Genomic DNA, 27,635 nt, shown 5'->3' on the forward strand with positions numbered 1-27,635 from the left:
TTTTTGTTGCGTACAAGGGGAGATGATCCAGGCCTAGTGTTCAAACGCTGTGTTGTTTTCAAGCCCCCAAAACATAGTTCTTGAAGCACCTTATGTTAACAAACAGAATCACTGAAGAGACATAATCTGACCAATCTACATGGTTAGCCCCCAACCAAAACGGTGGTCACCATTTACGGTGTCATTGTTGCGTTAGTTGGGCTCTTGACCCTTAAACTTTTTGTTGTTGATTGCTGTAATGTGATACAGCGAGTTAGACAAGCCAATAAGAATAAGGATCATCTGGTCTGTGTTGTTCGTTGGGTTGCCATCGTTTTGATCTGATTTCTTGATTTGGTTGTGTCCTTATCAACACAACCGACGGCCTTTGTCTGTACAGTGTAAGGTCTGTAGTAGTTTTCAAGCATAAATCAGAGAGAATTCTAAGAAGCAAATGTTTTGAAAACATTTTAAAAAAAAAAAAAAAAAGAAAATTGATTTCATTTAGGCAACAGACATCAAGAATTACGCTGAGAACCTCAACAATGTGACCATCAAAATAGCATGTGCGCACTGCATTCTGGGTGGCCAACAATCAAACTCCTTATGCTCCCATCATGCTTTGCGGCATGATATAATTATGAGATTAATAGTCTTAAGATTTATTCTTAATATTTTCTTTTAGTGTTTTGAATTCAACTTTTTAGTTAGCTTGTGTTTTGTGATGCGTACAGTTAGCCCTGTTTAATCTGAATATGCTGTTCGATTCACCATTCTTGAGATTCATACCTCGGTTTCTTGATGTCATCTGTGTGTTCTAAAGAGGTTTCCCGTCCCCACTACAATTTGTTTTGGGGTCTGAATCAGAATTTTAAACTCTGGATTTAACAGAGAATTTCAGGTCTTCTATTGTTGAATTGCCAGGGGCTGCTATATTGAATGATAAATTTAACTCAGAGAACAGGCGCTATTGTATAACACTCAGAGGCCAAACAAGATATTATGTTAAAAATCAGAACCACACCACCTTAAACTTTTTGCTTAGCTCCTTGGCATATTCTAACTGTTATATTCAGTTACAACAAGCCATACAAAATGTAATATTAAAAGTTCAAGGGTCAGATCAGCCCAACTAAAGCAAACACTGACCACTATAATGGTACACCCTATAATTTAGACCCTTTCTTCCCACCTTTTCCTCCTTCATGACTTCTGTTTGTGACACTTTAGTGGGCTTCATCGGAACTATGTTTTGATGGACTGGAAACACAAACTTCTGAACATTAGGCCTGTATCATATCTATGTAAGCAACAAAATGTTGAATTTGTAAAAAGTTGACCGTCATGTGCATACATATAATGTTTTTTCACAGGTGTTTTCATGAATCGCCAACTACTGGCCTGGCATGTATAACATAGTATCATTAGCATAGTGTTTTTGTTGGCCTCAATGAAATCAATATTTTTGTGTGTAAAGTGTTACTTAATTTGTTTCATGGTTCTTCTAATCATTTTGAATGGTTTTCTTGTAAGCATCTACTGGGAGTTATTTCGCATTAATTCGAAATGTGTTGAATTTACTTAATAATATAGGATATACAATTTTAAACAATTTTATTGAGTAAATAAAGTGAATCCTTTTTTACAGTGTAAGCTGATCGAATATTTGGGTATTTTTGGATACCACAGACAAGACTTGCAGGTTTTTGGGTATAACTCAGACAGTTTTGCAACTAGTTGTTCTTGTTACCAGACCAATGGATATTTTCTGACAGGAGCCTGCTGTCTGGGGCTGAATCTTAATTATCTGGGCATGGAGGCATGATCTAACATATCACTGTCAGTTTGAACTTAAGTAAACACCCTGAAAATGACATACAAGAGCCAAACCATTTTAATAAGTGCTTTAATATTAATGCACACAATGTGAAACATGAGCATCACTAATTGTCAAATGAACTATTTGTAAATGATTGTAATATTAGCCTAAATATTTCTACTTCTAATTGCAACTCCATAGTGACAGCATAATGCTGTGTTTTATTACGTACTACAACACAATCATTAACTACACATGAAAAGTTAGATGTTTCTCATGTAGAAGAAAGACTGGCTGTACAAGCACGGCCCTACAGAACAAACTTCACGTAGTGAAGCCACATACAAAAGACCAGCACCAAAGGAAAGGTTAAAGAAACTTCGAAAGAAACAAACCAAAAAGTAAAAAAAAAAAAAACATGTATTGTCGCCTTCACTTTCAGTATATGAACAATATCAGTTTTTTGTCTTCATTTAGAATAATAACAAGCAGCAATCTTTCACCAAGAGTTATCAAATGGGACACTTGATCAACAACAAAATTATGCATATATTCACTCAGAACAAGATGCAAATGAGATGTTTTAAGTGAACCACATACAAAAGACCAGGACCAAATTGAAACGGATAAAAACGTCAAAGAAACAAAAAGTAAAAAAAAATGTGTATTGTCTCCTTCACCTTTCAGTATATGACAATATCATTTTGTCTTCGTTTAAGAAATAATAAACAAGCAGCAATTTTCATCAAGAGTTATCAAATGACACTTGTATCAACAACAAAATTATGCATATATTCACTTCAGAACAAGATGCAAATGAGAAGTACAGTAAGTGCTTAGTTTCATAAGAGCGATACTGTATATGATATGCATATTTCATCAGGAGGGACATGCATTGCAACTGATACATTATATTCATGACACCTGAACAGAGAAATGGCTCTTACCATGTTGCCACAAATACAAAAATGTAATCTAAAAAATTGTTTGATTAGCACATAGAAAGTGTTAAAAATAATACAATCTGGTTTATTTTCAGTTTGAAAGACTTTATGCACTGGTTGCACAAATAATCATCGTTCTTGTTGTTGGACTCAAATGGACTCCTGCACACTGTTTCTTGAAATATCCAAGTATGTGGTGAACTCTGTTTTTCTCAGGTGCGGGACCGTTTCTTGGAACAGTAACTCATTCATCAGAATGCATTAAAAATCCCAAGATCTAGGGAATTTCATTCAAGGTACAGATGAACTCCCCTGTGCAGTTACTTTTCACCTTCCCTGGTCTGAATTACCCATCATGCAATGATAAAAACATGTTCCAGATATTCATCTTTAGATAGTATAGCCTATCACAAGTCTTTACCGAGTTCCTTGCTTTTTAAACCAATAAAACACACTGTACAAAACCGTATTATTCACAACAATAGAAAATTGCATGTGCACAATATTAACCAATAAAATACACTGATTAACCCTTAATTAGTGTTCAAAAAGGATAACGTTTTTGGTGTTTGGGGTCTGATAGAGTGATTGCATAAGGAAATATAAATTTTTTTGGAAAACTATATATAATTTTTTTTAAATTTTCTTCTCAACTATACATTTATGCTGCGTTTTTTTTGGAAATTTGGAAGGTTTTAACCTATTTACTGCGCAATTACTTAACTAGGCCATAAATTGGCTCATGCAAAATAAAGAAAAAAAGAAAAAATCACTTAAATGTCGATCTTAATTAAATCTACATTCTTTTTGGACATTGCTCTATGTGTTAGGGATAGATACTGACATCTGCTGGTTTGTGGAAAAAACTTTAGAAATTATAATTAAAGAAAGAAAATGCAATGACCACATATATCCAATAGAGGTCCGTAGGGACTCCTCACAACTTTATGTGAATTACAACTTTATGTTACTTTTGTGAATATATATTTAAACATTCTGAAATACATAAAAAAATCTGTATATTTTGTTAGAATTTGTTGTTGCTGTCTGATATATTTTGAATTATCTGCTTTTGCAAATTATTATACATATATTTGTGTGTGTGTGTGTGTGTGTGTGTGTGTGTGTGTGTGAAATACATACTATAAAAATGCTCTCTGTTGCAGTCACATGGACCAGCCCTTGATTTAAATGTAATTTCTTCTAGATTTATGCCGGTTTTGTTTATTTTATTCGCCAGTTTCTATAAAAATACTCTCTGTTGCAGTCACATACACGTGTGTGAGTGTTTGTGTGTGTGTGTGTGTGTATGAGATAGAAAGTTCGTTCCACTTTGTGTTTATGCTCTAGGATCAGACCTTGATTTAAATGTATTTTTTTTTTTTTTATTTATGCCGGTTTTGTTTATTTTATTTGCCAGTTTCTATAAAAATACTCTCTGTTGCAGACAATACTGTGTTGTGTGTTGTTTTGTGTGTGTGTGTGTGTGTGTGTGTGTGTGTGTGTGTGTTGTGTGTGTGTGTGTGTGTGTGTGTGTGTGTGTGTATGACATAGAAAGTTCGTTCCACTTTGTGTTTATGCTCTAGGATCAGACCTTGATTTAAATGTAATTTTTTTTTAGATTTATGCTGATTTTGTTTATTTTATTCGCCAGTTTCTATAAAAATGCTCTCTGTTGCACTCTGTTATTTTTTTTTTTTTTTTTTTACAAACAAAATGAAAAAAAAGTAATTGTTTTCATTTTCCCATTCATTTTCAATGTGGGGTCATTCTTCTATCTTACAAGCAGAAATTACAGTCCTGCTGGTGAAGAATGCAATAGAGCTGGTCCCTCCAGCCAGTATGAGGTCGGGGGATTACAGCCCTTACTTCATTGTACCCAACCCTTACCAAAAAGTAGTATACTTCAAGTTTATTTTATTAAGTATACTTAAGTAAAGTTCAAGTATATTTAGACTTTTTGTAAGTATAAGTCAAGTATACTTAAATGTCATTTTTAAGTATATTTCTAAGGAGTACATAAAGCCCATTTCTGAGGAGTACATTAAAAAGTAAACTAAAAGCATACTTTCCTATTTTTAGTTTAAAAGAAGTATACTAATAGCACACTTGAATAAACGTCTTTTTCGTAAGGGAAGAAAGGCATACCTTGGACCTGTTAGTTTTGAACCGGGCCCTTCATAAGCTACCTTTCAAAATGTTGATGCAGAAATGCATTTTCAAATGCATCCTTCCCCGAGATTGGTTTGCAGTGTTCAACCTAAAGTATGCATACTTTCATGTCTCGAATCTCCCTCGGCACAGGCCGCTTCTCCGCTTTGCGTTCAAGGGACAGACATATCAGTACAAGGTCCTTCCCTTCAGGCTGTCCTGTCACCCTGCATCTTTACGAAGGTTCTGGAGGCGGCCCTTGTTCCCATGAGAGAACACGGTGTTCACAATCTCGATGACTAGGTCATTCTGGCTCAGTCACAGGATCAGTTGTCCGAGCACAGGGACATGGATTTCAGCCACCTCAGCCAGTTGGGACTTCGGGTCAACTGGGAAAAGAGCAAACTCTCTCGTTCAAGGAGCTTCGGGGTTGTGGACAGGCCCCCATCTCCACTGGCACATCAATTGCCTCAAGTTGCTTACAGTATGTCTTGCGTTGGGCCGCTTCAAAATGCTGCTGCGAGGCAAGCATGTACTGGTCCATATGGACAACCTTGCGCCCGTTGCTTACGTCAACCACCAGGGTGGTCTATGCTCCCACCGTATGTCGCAACTCGCCCACCATCTCCTCCTATGGAGTCAGAAGCATCTGAGGTCGCTTTGTGCCATTTACTTTCCAGGCCTGCTCAATCGTGCAGCCGACAAGGTTTCACGCCAGCATGTGCTTCCAGAAGAATGGAAACTCCATCCCCGGGCGATCCAGGGTTTCACGCCAGCATGTGCTTCCAGAAGAATGGAAACGGTTTGCCTCTCCAGACACATCCCATTGCCAGCTGTTCTATTCCCTGACCTGGAGAACCCACGGCATGGATGCACTGGTACACAGCTGGCCCCAGGGCCTACACAAGTATGCATTTCCCCCAGTGAGACTACTTGCACAGATACTGTGCAAAGTCAGGGAGGACGAGGAGCAGGTCCTGCTAGTTGTGCTTTACTGGCCCAACCGGACTTAGTTCCCAGAACTGATGCTTCTTGCGACAGCCGCTCCCTGGCACATTCCTCTGAGGAAAGATCTACTTTCCCTAGACGGGACACAGAGGTCCTAGGTGATCTACCCCAGGCAGTGGTAGACACCATCACTTTGGCAAGAGCACCCTTTACGAGGCATGCTTATTCTTTGAAGTGGAACCTGTTCGTTGAATGGTGTTCTTCTCAGCAGGAAGACCCCCGGACATGCCTTATCAGAGCTGTGCTTTACTTCCTTTATGAGGGTTTGGAGTTTGTGCAATTGCTGCACATCACAATCCTGTAAGATGGTGAGTCTATTGGGGAAGCACGACCTAAACATCTGGTTCCTCCTTGCCCTATCCCCACCGGGGGACCTGCTTGGGATCGCTCCCGCTGGGGGCTTATTGGCATTGCAGATGGCTCCCTTTGAGCCGTTACAGTCTGCAGATCTGAGAAACTCTGTCCAAAAAAGACAGTGCTCTTAACTAAGCTGGCTTTCATCAAGAGGTTAGGGGACCTGCATGTATTTTCGGTCCAACGAATCATGCCTAGGAATTCAGGCCGGCCAACTCTCACCTTATCCTGAGACCCCGGGCCCAGGTATGTGCCCAAGTTTCCCACCAAGCTTTCAGGGACCAGGTGGTGAACCTGCAATTGCTGCCCTTGGAGGAGGCAGACCCAGCCCTAGCGTTTTGCTCATGTCCCAGCTCTTCGTCTGTTACGGAGGGCTGCAGAACGAAAGGGCTGCAATGTTAATTTTGGCAGGCATTTTTGTTTAGTCCGTTAGTCTTTATTCTTGAGACTAAAATGCTTAATAAGGTCCTTAGGGTCACCTTTTAGTCATTTAGTCATGGAGTCTTTCATAGTTTAGTCTAGTTTTAGGGTCAACGAAAAGTCATTGCATTTTTGTGTCAACTTTTATGTCATTAGTTTTGAGTCAATAGTTTTAGCCAAACTGTAGTTACCAAAATTTATTTGGGAGCTATTTTTAGATGTAGGTCTTTAAACTAAAATAATCATTAATTCTTCTCTCTTTAAGACCAAATCAATTAAGCTATATGAGAAATTTTGAATCGAGGACTGAATCTGGAAAAAATTGAATAAAATTGACAATGACAATTTTCATTTTTGGTGGTGAACTATCCCGTTTAACAGTAGTGAAAAAAGAGCAACTTATAAAAATATTATTATTATATATATTTTAACAAAGTGGTGAGCCTGTGTCTTTCTCTTGGCAGACTCCCGCTCTGCCGCCTCCCTGCCAGTGGTTGATTGTTGTCCTAACTGGGCCGGAGCCACCTCAGAGACATTCCATATGTTGGGTACTGCCCTTACACCCATTCTGTATGAGTAACCTCCACATGATACCTCCCTATCGGTAGGACGTGTGTTTTCAGCAGTGTCCTGGAAAGGGTACACTTTCCCATTTTATCCAATACGTCTTATGGTTATAGGGTCTCGAGAACACAACAGGAATAGACTCTCTCTCCACATGAGCCCTGTCCTATCTTCCGTCCCAGTTGCTGCAGGGGGACCAGGTGGCTTACTAGGGGCACTGGAAGGGGCAGCAATAGTGGCACTTTAGAGGGATCCCCAATGTCGTCGGTAACTCTGATGTGACGTCGAACGTGACGTGACTGAAATGTAACGTCTCAGTTATGTATGTTAACCCCCCGTTCCCTGAAGGAGGGAACGGAGACGTCACGTTCCATCGCCACAGCTGCTGTACCCATCGCGGGGTGCCAGCTCACTGGCTCGGCTCTTCAGCAAAAACCTGAATGTGCATTGGATTGGCTTCTGCCAGTTTATACCCACATGGTGGGGTGGAGTGCAAGATGCATATCTTGCATGCCAATATGCATTGGCCCCATTTAGTTTACATTAAAAGATGATAGGGCTCTCATGGCGAGGATCCCCCATTTCAATTTGTCAGTATGTTAACCTTCAGGGAATGGGGGGTTAGTAAATAACCAAGAAGTTAGTTAATAGTGAAAATTGGTCCCTAATATAAAGTGTAACCGATGGAACAAATATGTGCACTATCACTGCACTGACAACATGATGCATTTATATAGCACTTTATTGTGTATTGTTGTATACCCAAAGTGAAATTACAGTCAGATGAGGGGGTCTCTCCCTCAATCCCCACCAATGTGCAGCATCCACCTGGATGATGCGACAGCAGCCACAGGACAACGGCACCAGTGCACTCACCACACACCAGCTACAGGTGGAGAGAGAGTCATAGAGCCAATTCAAGTGGTTAAATTTGGACTGTAGCCAAGCCCTCAACTCGGAGCCAGTGGTGTGATATCATGCCCATACAGCAAATAATATATTTTTAATATTTGTAAATATACAAAAAAAGGGCCAAAAATTAGATTTGCTAAAATATGTCTCAAAATATATTTACATACATATATTTTCAACCAATATATTTTTGTCTATATGTAAAAAGATATTTTTAAATATATTTTTGACCTCTGTCAATATTTCAGTGCATTTTCTTCTGCCCCAGAAATACATTTAGAAATACATTTTGGTACAGTATGTGATGGTTGAAAACTATATATATTTACTTTTCAAAATATATTTCATTGAGCTTCACTGTTTGCAACATATGTTTAGAATCACTATTTCAAATATATTTTTCAAATATACATTTTTTTGGGGGGGGGGGGGGGGCAGAAAGAGTATGACATGGGTTCACTTTGGCCGACTGAAGCCTAGAAATGCTACCGCTCATTTTATTCTTTTTATCTCCTTCGTGGAATAATTGCCTCTCCAATGCTTGTACATAAATGGTGCACGGGTAGGTCACATAACAATGACAAAGAGTTCATGATTAATTCTGCAACACGTACACCTGAAAGTGTGACAAGTGTAAAATAAAAAGCAGCCAAAAAAATAAACAAAACGCTTGTCTCTAAAACTTCATTGTAAACTGCTTTAATTTGGTGGGGGTGTTGTTTTATTGTGTCAGGTATATGTCCCTTTGCTTATAGCTGATTGGGCTAGTTGTGGTTTATGATATCTTACCGTTGTTTTTTTGTGTTTGGTTTTTGTTGATTTGGTTATTTGTGGTTTGTGTTGTTTTGGTTTGTGTTATATTTGTTGTGAAGCATATTAAACTTACTGAAACCATTTTTGAAAACAGGCAAAGGGGTAACACACCTTACACTAATATAATTAAATGAACATAATGTGATGAAAAAAAAAAAAAAAAAAAAAAAAAACTGTACATTTTGAATTTTCTTCTTGAACAAAAACAAGTAGTATTTGTTGTTGTTTATTGAATTTTGGAAAAGTCCCATTTTAGACCCGACCCATTTTAGTCTAGCTTGCCTCCTAACCCTAATCTGATACCAATTTTCAAGTGATCATTAAATTAAGGCTGTATTTCTAATGTAAATATAAATATCTCACAAATAACAATTATGTGTTCATTTAGATATTTGATTATTCTGAATATTCTGAATACTCACACACTGTATGGGTGTTTTCTGGTTACAGAATACCCAGATAGCGTTTTGCTATTTCGCTTATATACACAGACCTGAACAAAGAAATCTTCAAATCAGTTGTAATTTAAAACATAAAAGACCTTTTGGTTTGTTAGGATCTCATGACCAAGGGTCACATCTAACCAGAGATAGGAAAACATTCTAACAGACCCTGAGGAGGACACACCCCTCGGCAGCAGAACAGAATCAATCTTTCTCACAATATAAGTGACTGCTGTGAAACTGAGACCATATTACCAATTGCACGGAGACCTTTAGAATGAGAACAAACATGAAAGGGTTAAGACTGTCAATTCTTAAGACATAATAAATGCAGTATGTAAGTACAGTAACTTGAGCTCTTGACACTTCTAAGTCAGCTTTCAGTGACCCGGGCCATACGCCCAGGAGGGAAGGAGGGGGGTTTAAGGATGGGAAAAGGGACAGTTGAGCATATCGTTTTCCTTGTGATCTTCTCTTCAGATTAGAACGTTTATTCTTTTGTTGCATGGCATCTGATTTGTGCGAGTTTGGTTTCATGGGGAGATTTCGGGTCTTACACAGTGTTTTTACTGCCCTTGAGCTGTATAAGGATGATGGACATTGGTGCTCCAATGAACATTCCAGTGATCCTGACTGTCCTTTACCTTCTACTTTTTTCCAATTTGGTGGACAAACCAAGCCATTACAGAGGTGCATGTGACAGACTCAGTGACTGCTGAGAACAGATGCATCAGCTGCTGACAAAGGAAGTGCAACTTCTGCTGAGCCTTTTTCACAACGCAGTATTAGGAAACAGATACTGTTTAGGAAATGCACAATTTGGTTGGGTTTGCAGTATAACGGTGCAAGTGTGGTAATTTTGGAAAAACTGTGGTTGTTAATAATTCAGTTCAATTCAAGTTTGTTTGTATGGCACTTTTCACTATTTACAGAAACTTAAGTTTCTACAATATATTTAGTAGTAGCTTATCAGTGGTGACTGTCAGTTAATGTTCATATGGCAGAAATGTATGGAAAAATCAATTAAAGACGTAATCAAATAACACTATTAACAGCAATTATTATATGTTGCAATCAAACTTGTAACAAAATGTGGTAGTTCTGTATGTTGTTTCAGGGTTGGCATCATCTGAGGTCCTCTGAGGGGCTGGCATCATCTCTTTTCAGGTGTTCTGGATCCAGACTGAAGCTTGTGTAAATCCTAGTTACCACGGGATCTCTATATATTATACTTATATTTTATATATATAAGTACACTTGACTTATACTTACAAAAAGTCTAAATTTGTTTTATATTTGTTTTTGTATAATAGATTTTTTCTTTATATACAGTAGAGGGCGCTAGTACACATCTTTTGCACAGAATTTCCAAAAAAAAAAAAAAAAAAATGAAGTGAAGAAGAAACAAAGAAACAACAGATACTAACACATGTAATCTAACATGATCATCTGACATGAAACAGCATCAGAACTGTAACGTTATGGAATAAGATGTCAACCGATTATGAGGAAATAATTACAGTCAAGCTTTGGGGTGTTGATCGACTCCATCTACGTTTTGATTATCATTTTAAATCCAATTCATAGTCTTTTTTCAGCTTTTTTTTAAAATGTTATTTCTTTATTTTTTTATGAAACTTTTTTTTTTAAAAAAGAATGCATGAAGCTAGAATAAAATGTTTTTGTTTACAATTAAAACCTAAATAGGGACATAGTTCATAAAGTTCACTTTAAGAAAACTTATGAGTATACTTGCAGTATAAAACTACTAAACTAGTAGTTTCCTGAGACTATACTTAAAAAAGAATTTAATTAGTAAACTATCGATACACCTATAAGTTCACTTATAGTATAATTGCAGTACAAACTACAAACATAGAGGTAAACTAGTTGTGTACTCAAAGTTTGCTACTGTTATACTTAAAGTATACTTAAAAGTACTTATACTTTTATACACTAGAAAGTGGGGCAATTTAGTCCCAAGGAGTATTAAAACAGTACACTTACAAGTATACTACTAGAACACTGATATTTGTATACTTGCTACATAAAGTATACTTAAAAATATACTTGAACATTACTTAAGTATACTTAATAAAATAAACTTAAAGTATACTACTTTTTGGTAAGGGCAGTTAACCAGTTAATTGCAGGTGAGCTACCAGATAACTGCAACAACTCAGGTTAGAACAGGAAATGCTAAAATCTAGAGTAAAGAAAACATTCTCACATTTGCTTCCTGTCTGCCCTCACTCTGTCATATAGTACAAAGAGGCCAGTTATCTATATAATGTTACCAACTGTGTGTATAAAAAAAAAATGGTTAAAATATATTTCTAGGGGTGAATAAAAAAAAAGGTTCACTACACCATATGATGAGATTTGCTGGCCTGATGAGAAAATGCTTCTAGGCATCAACAATGAAGAAAACGTGTGCAAAAAACTGGCATGGTGTTTGTGTGCATACTTAACAAACATTTAGGGAACTGCCTCCAGCACTGAGCTAAATCTGACAGAAACTTCTCTTGGGGGATATCCAGGGACGTTCTCAATCAAAAAAAAAAAAAAAAAAAAGGAGGAGATGATTGATGAAAATGTTAACAACTATTTTATAAATATACGTTACCATATATAAAACGTTTTTATTTTTTTATAGAGTTAAGGTTGGGGTTTAGTCTGTGGTAATTATAATTATCTTTATATAAAATCAAAAGAAGTATATGGTATGTCCACATTAAGTCACAAAGTCTCTCTCTCTCTCTCTCTCTCTCTCTCTCTCTCTTTCTCTCTCTCTATGTGTATGTGTATGTGTGTGTGTGTGTGTGTGTGTGTGTGTGTGTGTGTGTGTGTGTGTGTGTGTGTGTGTGTGTGGTCTGTGTGTGTGTGTGCTGCAGTTACACAAAGCACATACTTGCATTGTGGATACAGCTGCCCGGAAAGTGTTAAGCCATTTATTAATTCCTCTTTGAGGCTGTTCTCACAAGTCTCTAAAACGCTTTGTCCTGGTGAGTGTTTGTTCTCGCATGCATACATGGTAATTGTAATATATGTCTGTGTGTGTAGATTTTTTGAAAAATGTATTTTTTTCCACTTTCTCTCCAAATGAATTGCAATGTGTTAAAATTCATTGTCATTCATTATAAGCATACTTTGGTTTTGTTATTACTGGTTTCTTCTTCTGGTTTCGTTCCTTCTGTTTGCTTTAGCAATGGTTTTTAAATAGAATTATACAGAATGGGAGATTCTTTGTAAAGTGCATTGGTGTGTTCATCATAACATAACATAAATTTTCCCATTGAACATACATTGTTTTCTATCAATATAGTCGTGCTGTTCATAGCTCTATGTGGATAAACTGTTCAAGTATTTTCAAATACTGCATTCAGCTGTACTGAGGTTCTTCCTCCAGGCATATGAAAGATGAACATGAGTCAGGTGAATGCTTCACTCAAGTGCGAGAGGGCCACTAGAGTAACATCTGTACTCTTCCCTTGCCTGTATGCGGCTCTCTTTTCTGGTGGCGTTTTTTGCCTTGAACAGTCTTGCCGCGTGGATATTCTTCCAAATCCGAAGCTCCTCAACCTTTGTCGTGTACCTGAAGAATGTAGTCGTGGCCGATCTGTTGATGACCCGCAACTGTACCTGTAAAGGCACTGACCGATGCGGGCTTGGGGTCATGGCAGCTCCGGGCATTTCACTGCCGGTACTCAGCTGTGCTCTTCTATACCACTATGTACATCAGCATCCTTCTCCTCGGACTCATCAGCTTGGACCAAAGGTACCTAAAGATTGGTGCATCCATATGGGAAATGCACTCTTCAGAGGGTCAGAGTGGGTCAGAATACTGTGCGCAGTTGTCTGGGTGGTTTATTGTTATCACTGGCTCTTCTGCCGAACGTTATCCTGAGTAACCGCATGGCCACAGATTTTCCTCTGGTGCTAAGCTGCGATGCACCAAGATGAAGGGGAAGATGGGACTCCTGTGGCATGAAGGCTTTAACTACTTCTGCCAGGTGGTTTTTTTTGGGGTACATTAGCAATTATGAGTCATCTGGTTACCCCTTCATCAGCAGGAAAAGTGTTTGAATCATACCGTGCGTCCCAAAAAGCAGCAGTGACACAGCCAGCAACAGACCACATCTAAGGTATAGTGCACTTTCGGTTACCTATCTATGCACCCCTGAGAGTGCAAACACTGACATTCTGTAAATATGCAGGTAATGGGAGATAATCACACCAACACTACACATTTTGGATGTCTGCCTTATCTGACTAATCACTTTCAGGTCTTAGATTTGAGTTAAAAACTAAAGCGTTAAGTTCAGAAATGTTGCTGTTGGTCTGCTCCAGGAAACTGGGGTGGGAATACTCTAATTCAGAGAAATTATGTAGATTAATGGAGACATAAACATGTCTTTTGCCTCAATAAACTCCTAATTCTCTGTTTAATTAATAGTCAGTAAGGTAGTTGTTAAGTTTAGGTATTGGGCAGGATTAAGGATGTAAAATATGGTCATGCAGAATATGTGTATCAGAAGCACAAATAAACTGCCAATATGTTAATAATAGGCATGCTAATAAGCAACTAGTTAATAGTTAGAATTGGACCCTAAACAGGTGTTACCAAACATTATATTTAGCAGTATGCAGGGCTTGAAATTAACTTTTTTTTTTTTTTTTCGCTCACCAGCCACTGTGGCTGTGGTTTTTCCGAAATTACTAGCCACACCGCATTTTCACTGGCCACAGTGTTGTTGTTGGGAAATTATGCTTGTATGATTAAAGGTACTGCATACTAAAATTTACTTATTGTCACGATCGCTGCCGGTAGGAACACGGAGCTGTTGGATAATCCAAAATAGTCTTTAATAAATCCAAAAAACACAGGGTATATCCACACAGGTATCTGGAGAAGACACACAAACATAACATAGTAGACCCGACAAAGAAACATGAGGCAGACTACAACATATTATACTTATAATAGTTTTGTAATCAATCTGTTTGTCATGATCTATTGTGTCGAAACCAGCACTGTTTTTTGTCTTGTAAGTCGCCGTGTTTTGTACGTCTTCATTGCGTCTACCTGTCTTTAAGAGTTTCTGCTGGATGTCGGCAGAACTGCATTTTTAGATTCAAACTCCGCACACGCGGAACAGCTGCGAGATCTCGGTCTGCTCCGGAGGCCTACACCATCACCGACCCCCACTGCTGCATCTCGCCCACAGCGAGCAAGCCATCTATCCCCACCATCGTACTGGCTAACGTACGCTCTTTGAACAATAAACTGGACTACATCCAATTACTACGCTCAACTCAGAGGACTGTAAGAGACTGTTGTGTTTTTGTGTTCACGAAAACATGGCTCAACGACAGTGTTCCAGATGGCGCTATTCAGCTTGACCAGCTGACGTGCTATCGAGTGGACAGAGCTCTCGTCACGGGGGGTAAAACCCATGGCGGCAGGTTTTGTGTTTACATCAATGACGCGTGGTGCCACAATGCAGTGGTGGTCTACAAACACTGCTCACCCCTGGTGGAGTTTATGATTATTAAGTGCCGGCCATTCTATCTACAAAGGGAATATACAGCCATACTGCTTGTTGCTGTATACATTCCTCCGAACGACAACAGCAACAGGAATGATGCACTAAATGAACTGTACCAGCACATCAGTGAGCAGCAGACAGCCCACCCTTATGCTTTTCTCCTCATAGCTGGGGATTTCAACCATGCAGACTTAAAGAGTGTGTTTCCAAAAATACACCAACACATTAACTTTCCAACAAGAGGTAAAAACATTTTAGACTTCATTTATACCACACAGAGAGGAGCTTACAAAGCCCTCCCCCTCCCCCACATCGGTGCCTCAGACCACATCCCTGTCATGCTAATGCCTGCATACAGACCGCTCGTTAAAGTCGCGAAACCAGTTCACAAACAAATTCAAGTGTGGCCGGAAGGGTCGTCAGACGCTCTTCAAGACTGTTTTGACACAACTGACTGGAATATGTTTAAGCAGGCTGCCACATGCAATAACACCACAGACCTCCAAGAGTACTCAGAGACTGTCACTGCCTACATCACCAAGTGTATTGATGATATTGAGTGTAACAGTCACAAAGACCATCACTGTCTGGGCCAACGAGAAGCCGTGGATGACAGGGGAGGTCTACAGACTCCTGAAAACCCGGAATGCTGCCTTCAGACCTGGAGATGAGGTGGGCCTGAGGACAGCTAGGACCAACCTGTCCCGTGGCATCAGACAGGCTAAGAGACAGTACTCATCCAGGAGGATAGCCCATCCATTCAGTGACAGCAGAGAGACTCGGAGCCTGTGGCAGGGGATACAGACCATTACGGACTACAAGCCTCCACAGCGGACCTATGACAGCAACATCTCTCTACTGAACGAGCTAAACGCCTTCTTCGCTCGCTTTGAGGAACAAAACAGCACCACTGCACAGAAGACTCCACCTCCTCCCGGTGACCAGGTGATGACGCTGACCCCAGACAGCACGAGGAGATCCTTCAGCAGGATCAATGCACGCAAAGCTCCAGCTCTTGACAACATCCCTGGGCGTGTACTGACAGACTGTGCAGTGGATTTCATTGATGTCTTCACAGACATTTTCAACATCTCACTTAGTCAGGCTGTTGTTCCCACATGCTTCAAAGCTACCACCATCATTCCAGTCCCGAAGAAGCCATCTCCATCCTGCTTCACTGACTAATGTCCTGTTGCACTTACTCCCATCCTCATGAAGTGCTTTGAATGGCTAGTCATGAATCATATCAAGTCTGCCCTCCCCCTCCCTGGACACGTTCCAGTCTGCATATCGGTCCAACCGCTCGACCGATGACGCCATTGCAACTGCCCTCCACTCAACACTCACACATCTAGACAAAAAGGACTCATATGTCAGAATGCTGTTCATAGACTTCAGTTCAGCATTCAACACAATTATACCTCAACAGCTCATTTACAAACTGGTCCAGCTGGGACTCAATACTTCGCTGTGCAACTGGCTGTTGGACTTTCTGACTGAAAGACCTCAGACAGTACGGGTCGGCAGCAACACATCCAGCACCATCACACTGAACACTGGGGCCCCCAAGGATGTGTGCTGAGCCCCCTCCTCTTCACTCTGCTGACCCACGACTGTACACAGTCACACATCTCCAACCTCTTTATTACGTTTGCGGATGACACGACTGTGGTTGGTCTCATTAGCAACAGAGATGAGACAAACTACAGGAGCGAGGTGAGCCGCCTGGCCGGGTGGTGCGAGTGACAACAATCTCTCTCTGAATGTGGAGAAGACGAAGGAGATTGTTGTTGACTTCAGGAGAGTGCACACTCAGCATGCTCCTCTGACCATCAACGGTGCGACTGTGGAGAGAGTGAGCAGCACCAAGTTCCTGGGTGTGCACATCACAGAGGACCTCTATTGGAACGACAACACCGCAGCACTGGCCAAGAAAGCAATGCAGCGTCTAAACTTCCTCCGCAAACTGAGAAGAGCTAGAGCCCCGGCCCCCATTATGTGCACCTTCTACAGAGGCACCATCGAGAGCATCCTGACTAGCTGCATCACTGTGTGGTATGGCGCCTGCAACACGTCCTGTCGGAAGACTCTACAACGCATAGTGAGAGCAGCTGAGAAGATCATTTGTGTCTCTATCTCCTCCCTCCAGGACATTTACGGAACCCGTCTCACTCGCAAAGCCCTCTGCATTGCAGGTGATCTCACACACCCGTCACAGAGCTTCTTCAGTCTGCTGCCATCAGGGAGGAGACTGCGGAGTCTCCAGGCCAAGACCAGCAGACTGAAGGACAGCTTCAATCATCAGGCTGTCAGGAAGCTGAACTCGCTCCCAAACTTGCCCCCCCACACTTCCCTCTTCTGCCCCAGGCACCACTAAACTATGAACACCACCCCCCCAGGTCCCACATCCCCAGGTCCTTCCACTCCCCCCTCCAACTAACATACGATGATATGCACCAGTCACTTTGTGCAGCATTGGTCTGCTCACTACCTCATTCAGCATAAAACATCATTTTACTACCTCTTCAGTCAGTTAAATAAAAGAACTGCTCTCTGAGCCCTTAGTCACTTTAATCAGACAGAATTAGCTTTTCTTTTTTTTTTTTGTACTACAAACTTTTTATCTGCACTGTTTGTTCACCTCACTGGTTTGCACTCTATCTGCCATGTGCCTTGCGCTGCTTTATTTAACTTTATTTTTATTATTATTTTTTTTTTTACATGCCCTTATTTGTATAATGTATTTTATATTTTATATTTGATCTGTATCTATCTGGATTTTTAGGCTCTATTATTAGTGTTATCTGTATGCACCATGGGTCTGAGAGTAACACAATTTAAATTCTCTGTATGTATGTATGTACTGTACATGTGGAAGAATTGACAATAAAGCAGACTTGACTTGACTTTTTGGTCTATTTTATTAAGCAATGAGATGGAGCCTTGGTCTGACGCAAGAAGCAAGTCATTTGTAATCTTAACAAGTGCAGTTCTGTGCTATGGTGTGGCCTGAAACCTGACTGAAATTCAGAATCAGAATCAGAAAGAGCTTAATTGTCAAGTATGCTTGCGCATACAAGGAATTTGTTTTAGTGACATAAGCTTCCAGTACACAGAGATGACAACAACACACAGATGACAATTATTTCCACCTTCATTGGCCAAAATACAATACACAAATTGAAAAACAAATTGTATGAACAGTTGTGCTATAGATGATAAAATGGAATAGAATAGAGTGAGATGCAGGGAGGTACTAGGATGGAGGTGGTAACAAATAAATATAAGGTTATTGCACATTTTTATTGCATAAAGTGGGGAACATTTAACTGTTCATGAAGTAGATTGCCTGGGTGAAGAAACTGTTCCTGTGCCTGGCTGTCCTGGTATTTGCGGGTCTGAAGCTCCGGCCAGATGGCAAAAGTTCAAAAAGGGGATAACTTGGATGTGAGGGATCCAAAGTGATTTTCTGAGCCCTTTTCCTCACTCTGGATGTATACAGTTCTTGAAAGGTGGGCAGGTGAGCACCAATAAGCATTCCAAACCATTTTCTCTAGTCTTCTGATGTCTTATTTTGTAGCTGAACCAAACCAGACAGTTATTGAAGTGCACAGGACAGACTCAATGATGGCTGAGTAGAACTGTTCAGCAGCTCCTGTGGCAGGTTAAACTTCCACAGCTGCCAAAGGAAGTACCACCTTTGTAGGGTCTTTTTAACAATGGAGTCAATGTTATTGTCCCACTTCAGGTCCTGAGACATGGTGGTTCCCAGGAATCTGAATGACTCCACTGCAGTCACAGTGCTGTCTATGATGGTGAATGGGGGGAGTGCAGGGGGGTTTCTCCTGAAGTCCACTATCATCTCCATTGTTTTGAGCCTGTTCAGCTCCAGGTTGTTAAGACTGCACCAGACAGCCAGCTGCTCAACCTCTTGTCTGTAAGCAGACTCGTTGCCGTCCTGGATGAGAACGATGACTGTAGTGTCATCTGCAAATTTCAGGAGCTTGACAGAGGGGTCTTTATAGGTGCAGTCGTTGGTGTACAGGGAGAAGAGCAGTGGGGAGAGAACACATCCCTGAGGGGCACCAGTGTTGGTGGAGCAGCTGATGGACATGAATTTCCCCAGTCTCACTAGCTGTTGCCTATCTGTCAGAAAGCTGGTGATCCACTGACAGATAGAGCTAGGAATAGAGAGCTGGGACAGTTTGGTCTGGAGGGCTGTTGGGATGATGGTGTTGAAAGCTGAACTAAAGTCCACAAACAGGATCCTCACGTTAGTCCCTGTTTTGTCCAGATGTTACAGGGTGAAGTGCAGTCCCATGTTGACTGCACCATCCACAGACCTGTTTGCTCGGTAAGCAAACTGCAGGGGGTCCAGTGATGTCCTTCAGATAAGCCAGAACCCTTTTTTCAAACACCTTCATGACGACAGACATTAGAGCCACAGGTCAGTAGTCATTAAGTCCTGTTATCTTCGGTTTCTTTGGAACAGGGATGATGGTGGAACGTTTGAAGCAGGAAGGGACTTCACACAACTCCAGAGATCTGTTTAAGATCTGTGAAAAGATGGGGGCCAGCTGGTCAGCACAAGTTTTTTTTAGACAGGCTGGTGTAACACCATCTGGGCCTGGTGCCTTTCTTCTTTTGTTCTTCCTGAAGACCTGGCACACATCATCCTCATTGATTTGAAGTGCAGGAGTGGGGGAGAGGGAGATTGCAGGAGGTGTTAAGGGTTATGTAGAGAGATGGTCAGAACTGGTGTGGGGGGTTTCAAATGTACAATAAAACTCATTCAGGTCTTCAGCAAGTTGTTTATTCGCCTCAGTGCAGGGGGATGGTGTCTTGTAGTGTCTTGAGGGTGTCTTGATCTTCATTCTTCACCAAGATCTTTATTTTATTTTATTTTATTTATTTTTTTTACAGGAAGGAGCACAATTGAGCAGACACAACTTTTTCTTAAAATTTCAGAAATAAGTTCAGTAGGATCTAGTTGTGGTTTCTTAATAAGAGGCTTAATAACTGCCAGCTTGAATGGTTTTGGGACGTGACCTAAAGATAATGAAGAGTTAATAATATTGAGAAGTGGATCTTCTGCTACAGGTAACAACTCTTTCAGTAATTTAGTAGGTACAGGATCTATCAGGCATGTTGTTGGTTTAGATGCAGTGATAAGTTTATTTAGCTCTTCCTGTCCTATAGCTGTAAAGCACCGCACTTTATCTTTGGGTGCAGTAAATGAAGCTGAAGTATTAGATGCTGTACAATATACATTTGTTATTGTATTTCTGAATCTAGCCACTGTGGTAAAATAAAGCCTAAATAAAGGTTAAATAAAAACCTTGGATTGTTTTGGTTATTTTCTATGAGTTTGTGGAAATGCTCAGCCCTGGCAGCTTTTAAAGCCTCTCTATATCTGGACATACTGTTTTTTCATGCAATTCTTAAAACTTCCTAGTTAGTTTTTCTCCATTTGCGCTCTAGAGTACGAGTCTCTTTCTTGAGAGAATGGGTATTACTGTTGTACCATGGCACAGTACATTTTTTCTAACCTTTTATTAACAGAAAAATAACGTAAAACAGGGAATAAAGTGTCCAAAGGGAAAGGGTGTTCAAAATAAACAGGGGATCTGGTGTCCTCATCGTGCTGCAGGGTTTGTGAAGGTCGGGCAGTGTTCGGGAAGGAAGGGTCTAGGTAAGGGGTGGAGTCCGGCAGCCGCACACGCTCCCCTCTCCAGTTGGGGGGCGCGAGGGGCGGCGGCTTCTTCCAGTGGCTTCGTCCTCCTTAGGCCATGGCGCTCAAAGTCAAGTCAAGTCACCTTTATTTATATAGTGCTTTAAACAAAAAAGTTTAGTCGGGGGGCCAGTTCTCCTCTGACCAGACGAAACCAGCAGTTCAATTCCAGGCTGCAGCAAAGTCAGATTGTGCAGAAGAATCATCTTTTTCCTATGGTCTTGTCCCGGTGGTCATCTGAGACAAGGTCTTTACAGGGGATCTGTCTCTGGGGCTCTAGTTGTCCTGGTCTCCGCTGTCTTTCAGGGCTGTAGAGGTCCTTTCTAGATGCTGATCCATCATCTGGGCTGGATACATACTGGATCCGGGTGACTACAGTGACCCTCTGACTTGGATACAGACTGGATCTGGTGGCTACGGTGACCTCGGAATAAGAGAGAAACAGACTAATATAAGCGTAGATGCCATTCTTCTAACGATGTAACAAGTACATCGGGTGTTATGGGAAGTGTTCCCGGTTCCGGTTTACCTAAAGGGACTAGATGGCCTGGCATCCTGGCCTGACGGCCATGCAATGGGTGTGGTTCTCATCTGGACTGCGGGTCCGGCAGCTCGTTACTTCGGCGGCATGGAGATCCCTTAACACTCCCTTCCTGGACCCACAAGGACACCCGCATGCATGCACAGAGGAAGAGACCGGTCTCCTGAGAAAAACCCACTCCTGTCAGGAGCCTGGCGAAGGGTGGCCATTAAGGGACGGGGTGATGCTGATAATTAGTGGGGAGGCAGCCGACTCGTCACACTATATATTGTTGCAACACTGCTGCCACAACCAGTCTGACGGGGTTCTTGTTTAGGCTGGCCCCACAATAGATGATTTTAAGGCCAATTTGCATCCTCGAATGATCGGGGGGTGTGGCCCGATTCGCGGCTTGTCGCGAATTATTTTTTGTCCAAAAAATCATCTATTGTGTGGTGTCATTATGATAATTTATCTGCTCCCGATCGAGACAGAGCATCATCGAACTCAAATCATAAATATCAAACATGTTTGATATTTACAACTCTTGATTGGGCTGCCTCCGACGTTGTAGGTGTACCCAGGGTCCATGGTGTACCGGAACCGTTGTTTTTGATTTAAATTAGACTGTATAATTTAAAGATTTTAAGCACAAACAGAAGGGTCTGAGAAAGTATGGTACATAAGACACCTGCAAACACACACACACAGACACACACACACACACACAAAAATCAGTGAGACAGTGTCTCCTTGGTTACTGCAGTAAACAAAGCAGTTGCGCTTATAAACGCTACTTTAATGTGCTTTTTATAGAGGCAAAAGGAAAAGAAAATACCATCGAAACATTTCTCAGAATGATGTTTTATTAACAAGGTTCGGGAGAAGCGTGTCAGATACTTAGCCTAATCAACACCGGTGGAGCACAATCAAGTTAATCAACACCATAGTATAAATACAGCTGACTTACCTCTATCCATTAACGGTTTATTAGCATCCCTCCTCCACCCCATCTCCTCACTTCGATTTCATTTTACACTTATACGGGGAGGGGAGTACTCTAGGTTCGGGCCATTCCCGAGCTCGGAGCCCTTCCCCGGGCAGCACGCCAAATACGCATTATCTTCATATACTGCCGCTAATTATATATAAGCGTGAACTTGTGAAATGTCAGTTCCTCCCATTATCTGTCATTTCCACCACTTAATAAAGTCAATTTTCTTGAAAATATGACAACGTTTTATTTCACGTCATTGCGTTTGCATTGCCTCTTGTGTTGAGTTATTTGATCCTCAACCATTAAATTATTAGATTCTTGGTTAACATCATTCACTTTCTATGAAACCTGTACACCAAATTCACCAATTCTAACTCTACAGCAGCACCAATTCTTTAGCGGTTTGCCTGATCATTGCAGTTATTTCGCATTTACCAAAATTCAATCAATTCAATTTGCTTCTCCAGCTCATTTTTGCATCTGCCCTGCGCGTGGCATATTATTTCTTCTTAAGAAGTGAACATTAGTGCTTAGAGGGAACATTGGCTGTGTCTAAACAGAGGTTCGCCCACTGGCTAGTCGATGCCATCACACTGGCATTCCATATGCAACTCGAGCCATAGCCCTGAGTCCACATGGTGCCTCTCTAGTAGACTTTTGTAGAATTGCAGGCTGGGTTACACCTAATAGATTTTACAAATATGAGATTTTAGGAGATTTTATATCCTTCCTGCTACAACCTTGAACTACCGCTGGATGGCTAGGATGCATTCTCAGCTCCTTAGAACAAACCTTAATGAGTAGATGCACACTGAGATTTTATAAATGTGCAGGGAATAGTGTGGCATGCAAATGTTTTCATCTTCAAATTATGGTAATGCAGCTATTTACCATGTTGTCACTGTTATGTGACCTATCAACATCAGCTGTGTTGCTTCACTGCCATTCACAAATAGTCTCCTGTAGCCTCTTGGGATGGTAAAGTGTCCATTGAATGCACACTTAAGCAAATGGCAAAAAAAAAAAAAAAAAAAAAAAAATTAACCTATTTGTATTGCTTCAATTCAAGTTAAACTCAAAGGTTGTCAGCCCTGGGTTTACTGCTCTTTATGCATTACTGAATCAATTAAGCCACTGACTAAATGATCAACTTCACACTGTTCCTGTTAGTAGAACTGAAAACCAGAAGTTAGAGTGAAAGCCATCTGGTCTCTAGAAGCGATCAAAGACTGTTTTTTGTTGTTTGTTTGTTTTTTTTTATGGCTGGAGTTTAATTTACACTGAAGTCTGAGATATAGTATATATATATATTATATATATATATATATATATATATATGGAAAAAGTCTAACTAGTAAAATGTGTTTAGTTTTTGTGAGTTATAGTAGTTAACATGCTGCGTTAACGTGAGACTCTTATCGGGCGATAAAAAAAAATATCGCCGTTAATCCATTCTCAAAGTTAGGTTGGGAGCTGGGTCTATACTACGCAAGCTATGATGACTTTCACCGTGATAGTTTAGCGCGGATGTATACCTAGATGAATTGCACTGTAGGGGGCGAGAACGAGTCTTCGAGCCTGTGTGTATGCCTACTGTGAAATTACCAAGCTTCCCAAAAAAAAAACCTCGACAAGACTCACGTCTGTTTCACACATACTCCGTCTGCAGTGCATATGCAGTCCGTGTGCGTTACGTATGTGGTGTAGAAGCAGCACGGACTCATTGTGCTTTCACACAGGACGCGTTTGCAGTCCGCTACTGATCCGCGGCTGTTTAGTCCGCAAACACAACATTTGTTCATTATTCTATATTTCAAACCATGTAAAAAATAAAAAAAAAATTGTGACTCATCACAGAACAGTAACAATCTTTCATAATCATAGACATTTAGTTTAAACTTAATAAATATAAACAACATATTATTCATGCATTTTACTTCTGGGTTTGTATAATAAGCTGCTCAAGCAAGCGGCAAAACATTTAAACACAACAATTAGCCTATTTTTCTTGTTGGGATATCGCAAATATTTAAAATTAAAGCACCGCTGACAGAAACAGTCGATTCTCGTGCCTTTTGCATTTAAATCTTTATTACAAGCAATTGCACGGTTCTTAATGAACTTTATTTTTCTGCTTCCATAAAAGTGCATGTTGCCTCGTTTATCTAAAGGTGCTCTTTTTCTTGTTTTAAACCTAGCTAAAAAACCCATGTGTTGCGTGTGAAACACAGAAGCCTTTAATTAGTATACATTTATTGTGGAATTACTGCATTTCCGTGTCAATCCATGTTAATTTTTACTGCGAACAATGCGCCGTCATTTTAATTCAGCGCATGCAACACAGCAAAAATAGACTCGGCACGTAAACGATCGCTGCACTGCTGCAGACGCACCGCTCCTGGAACGCACTGATGGAATGCAACCACGTGAACGCTGGAATCCGTTAACATGGGTGCGTAACAAAAAAAATGCAACACATACGCACTGCAGACGGAGTATGTGTGAAACAGGGGTAAGGTTGTTTGCAACTTGTGCAATGCTGAATTAGTTTACTGTAGAAGTTCCTCCAGTCTCAAGTACCACCTAAATGCAAAGCATCCTTTAGCTAATGCGGAAGATGCCGGGCCAAGCAATGTAGCGCAGGGGAAGAGTCGTCGTCAAACTATTATGTTTGAGTGCAGCACAGCTCTATCAGTACTAACAAGTACATCTTATTGAACATAATTTGAATGCCTTCGGCAGAATTCAAATGAGCCATTTTAATCTAGATTAATCTAGATTAATTCCAAGATTACAGTAAAATTAATCTAGATTAAAAAAAAATAATCTATGCCCACCACTAATATATATATATATATATATATATATATATATATATATATATATATATATATATATATATAACAAGCAGTTAGTAAATGAATAGAGTGCAAGTCTAAAAGGGACAAGTCTTTATTTTAAAGAATAGAATTAGAATAGAGATTGCTAGAGTTAGAGAGTCAAATAAAGATGGAAGAGATGTGTTTTTTAGCTGATTCTTGAAGATGACAAATACTTAAGACTGGTTTTGTGGTCCAGGGTTTGGCTGATTTCCAGTCAGAGTGACTGTCAAATATTTGAAAGTGAGTTTTGATTGAATGATCTGTAGATCTGTACTGCTCAAGCCACAAACTGTTTCAGACGGTCCATATACAGCTTCGCTGTAGTTGAATTGCATTCAGTTCTTGATTTGACAAACTCTGTTTTCTGGTGTACATTGTGTTAACCAATGCTAAACTCTCCTCTCTTCCACAGGTGTTTGTGGTAGTGGGTGTTTTCTTCATATGCTTTGCACCCTTCCACCTGGCCCGAGTCCCTTACACCCTCAGTCAGACCCGCAACACTTCTGCCCAGTGCTGGGCCCAAAACCAGCTTTACTATGCCAAAGAGATCACGCTCTGGTTATCATCTACTAATGTGTGCCTGGACCCTCTCATTTATGTTTTCCTGTGTCGAGTCTTCCGCAAGAAGCTCACAGCCGCGCTGAGCCGGCATCCGCTCCCACACGCCTCTCTGACAGAGACCTCCACCAAAATAGAGATGCCAAACAGAGCCCACTGCAACACCAACCAGGATTTAGCTCGCCATTAACAGCCTTCTCCTCATACTTTCCAAAAATTCATTTTGTAATATATATATTTTTAATAATAATAATAAGAAAAGATAATAACTGTAATTTTTTGTACAGAAAGATGTAAGTGTGGTGGAATTATATATATATATATATATATATATATATATATATATATATATGCAGTTTATGGGAGAACCAGAAATAATGAAATGAAATAAAACTATCTTACCAGTACCACACATTACTCTGTCTTGCAATTGAACCGTTAAAAAGTTAAATGTGAAAAAAGCCTTGTGTATCACTTCATGAAATACATACATCAGTGTTAGATCAACATTGACAGAGTTATTTTTCCTGCCCTAAAGTCTGCTTCATTATCAGAAACCACAGCAGTTTTAATTTCCTTTCCAGTAATCTTTTCCTGACAGTCTCCACTTCCTGTGAACAGTGATGCAGAATGTTTATTAAATTAACAGTTGGTGAAAGTGGGGGGAAACCTTGAATTTAAAACAATGCATCCTCTTATTTAATATATATATATATATATATATATATATATATATATATATATATATATATATATATATCTATATATATATATATATATATATATTTCTCCTCATATAATCTACATATTGTGACCAACATAAAAAGGGGGAAAGCAAACAGGGGTCTTCAGAATGAGGTTTTCGATTCAAAACATAATTTTCAGCGGATTACTAAGAAGCTGGAGTGCACAGACTAACACTTCTTTAACAGTTATGATTACAGTCTAGAGTCACTAGATGGCCCTGTCCTCCTGAACACAGTGAGCACACGCGTGCTGAAGGTGCTAGAAAGTACATAGAGTGTTTGCTGATGCCATTCTCTGCTGTTAGAATCATGAGTCTGTCCAGCACAATAATGCATATCTGTGATCACTCTATTAATCAGCAGAGCTATAAATAGAAAGATCAGGTGGTTCACAGCGCTGGCATAGAATTTCAGCACACAGCATGTGAGTCATGGAGATATACATGTATGCAAACAAAACTAGCACTAAATCCTTTAGGGACCAGATTCTGTTTAGGGTGAATGATGTTTGCTGACATTACCTTAAAACATAACACATGCCTATTCAAACACACACACACACACACACACACACACACATATGAATGCTGCATGTTTGAGTGTAGATGTTGGATCTTGTATTGACGGAAGGTTGAGGGAGTGTGTGTGACAGATGCTGGAATATCGGGTCTCTGCTGGATGTTCTTACACACACCTCCTTCAGTGGACTGATAAAAGATTGACCCTGTGCTCTTCTGCTGCTGGACACTGCATTTAGTGGGGTTTCTGTACAGATATCAGTGCTGGGGAGTAACTAGTTAAACTGCATAATTAAAAAAAAAACTAAATTAAATTAAAGATACTTATGAACATATTAATGATTACAAAGGGGGTTAAACCTTTTTTTTTGTTTGTTTGTTTCTCAAACATACAGATGTAATTGATTCCTTTCGTTACTTGCATCGACTACTCGAAAATATGATACAGCAGTGTTTCAGGAGTTTAGGACACAATAAGATGCATGCTTGTTCAATAACTGTTTTATTTCCTTTATGGGCTTATGTATGCTTTATGCTTTTTTTAGATTTATTATTAATTGCTGTTTTGTTGTTGTTGTTGTTTTCCCCAAGACATTGTTAGATGCCAGTGTTTCCTGTCATACACTGTAAACCCCAATAAGTTCATAGTACTCAAAACTTTTGTAGAAACTAATTACGTAATAACTTTTGAAGTAACTAACTTACATTTTTTAAGTTAGGTTTCTTT

General features: G+C 40.1%; 1 pseudogene; it reads left to right on the top strand.

The window, feature by feature from the left end:
* Positions 1-12,827: 12,827 nt before the first annotated feature.
* Positions 12,828-26,153, top strand: LOC122139767 (annotated as a pseudogene).
* The last annotated feature ends 1,482 nt before the right edge of the window (positions 26,154-27,635 follow it).

This window comes from Cyprinus carpio, chromosome B15, assembly GCF_018340385.1.
Source record: "Cyprinus carpio isolate SPL01 chromosome B15, ASM1834038v1, whole genome shotgun sequence".
NCBI classification, from domain to species: domain Eukaryota; kingdom Metazoa; phylum Chordata; class Actinopteri; order Cypriniformes; family Cyprinidae; genus Cyprinus; species Cyprinus carpio.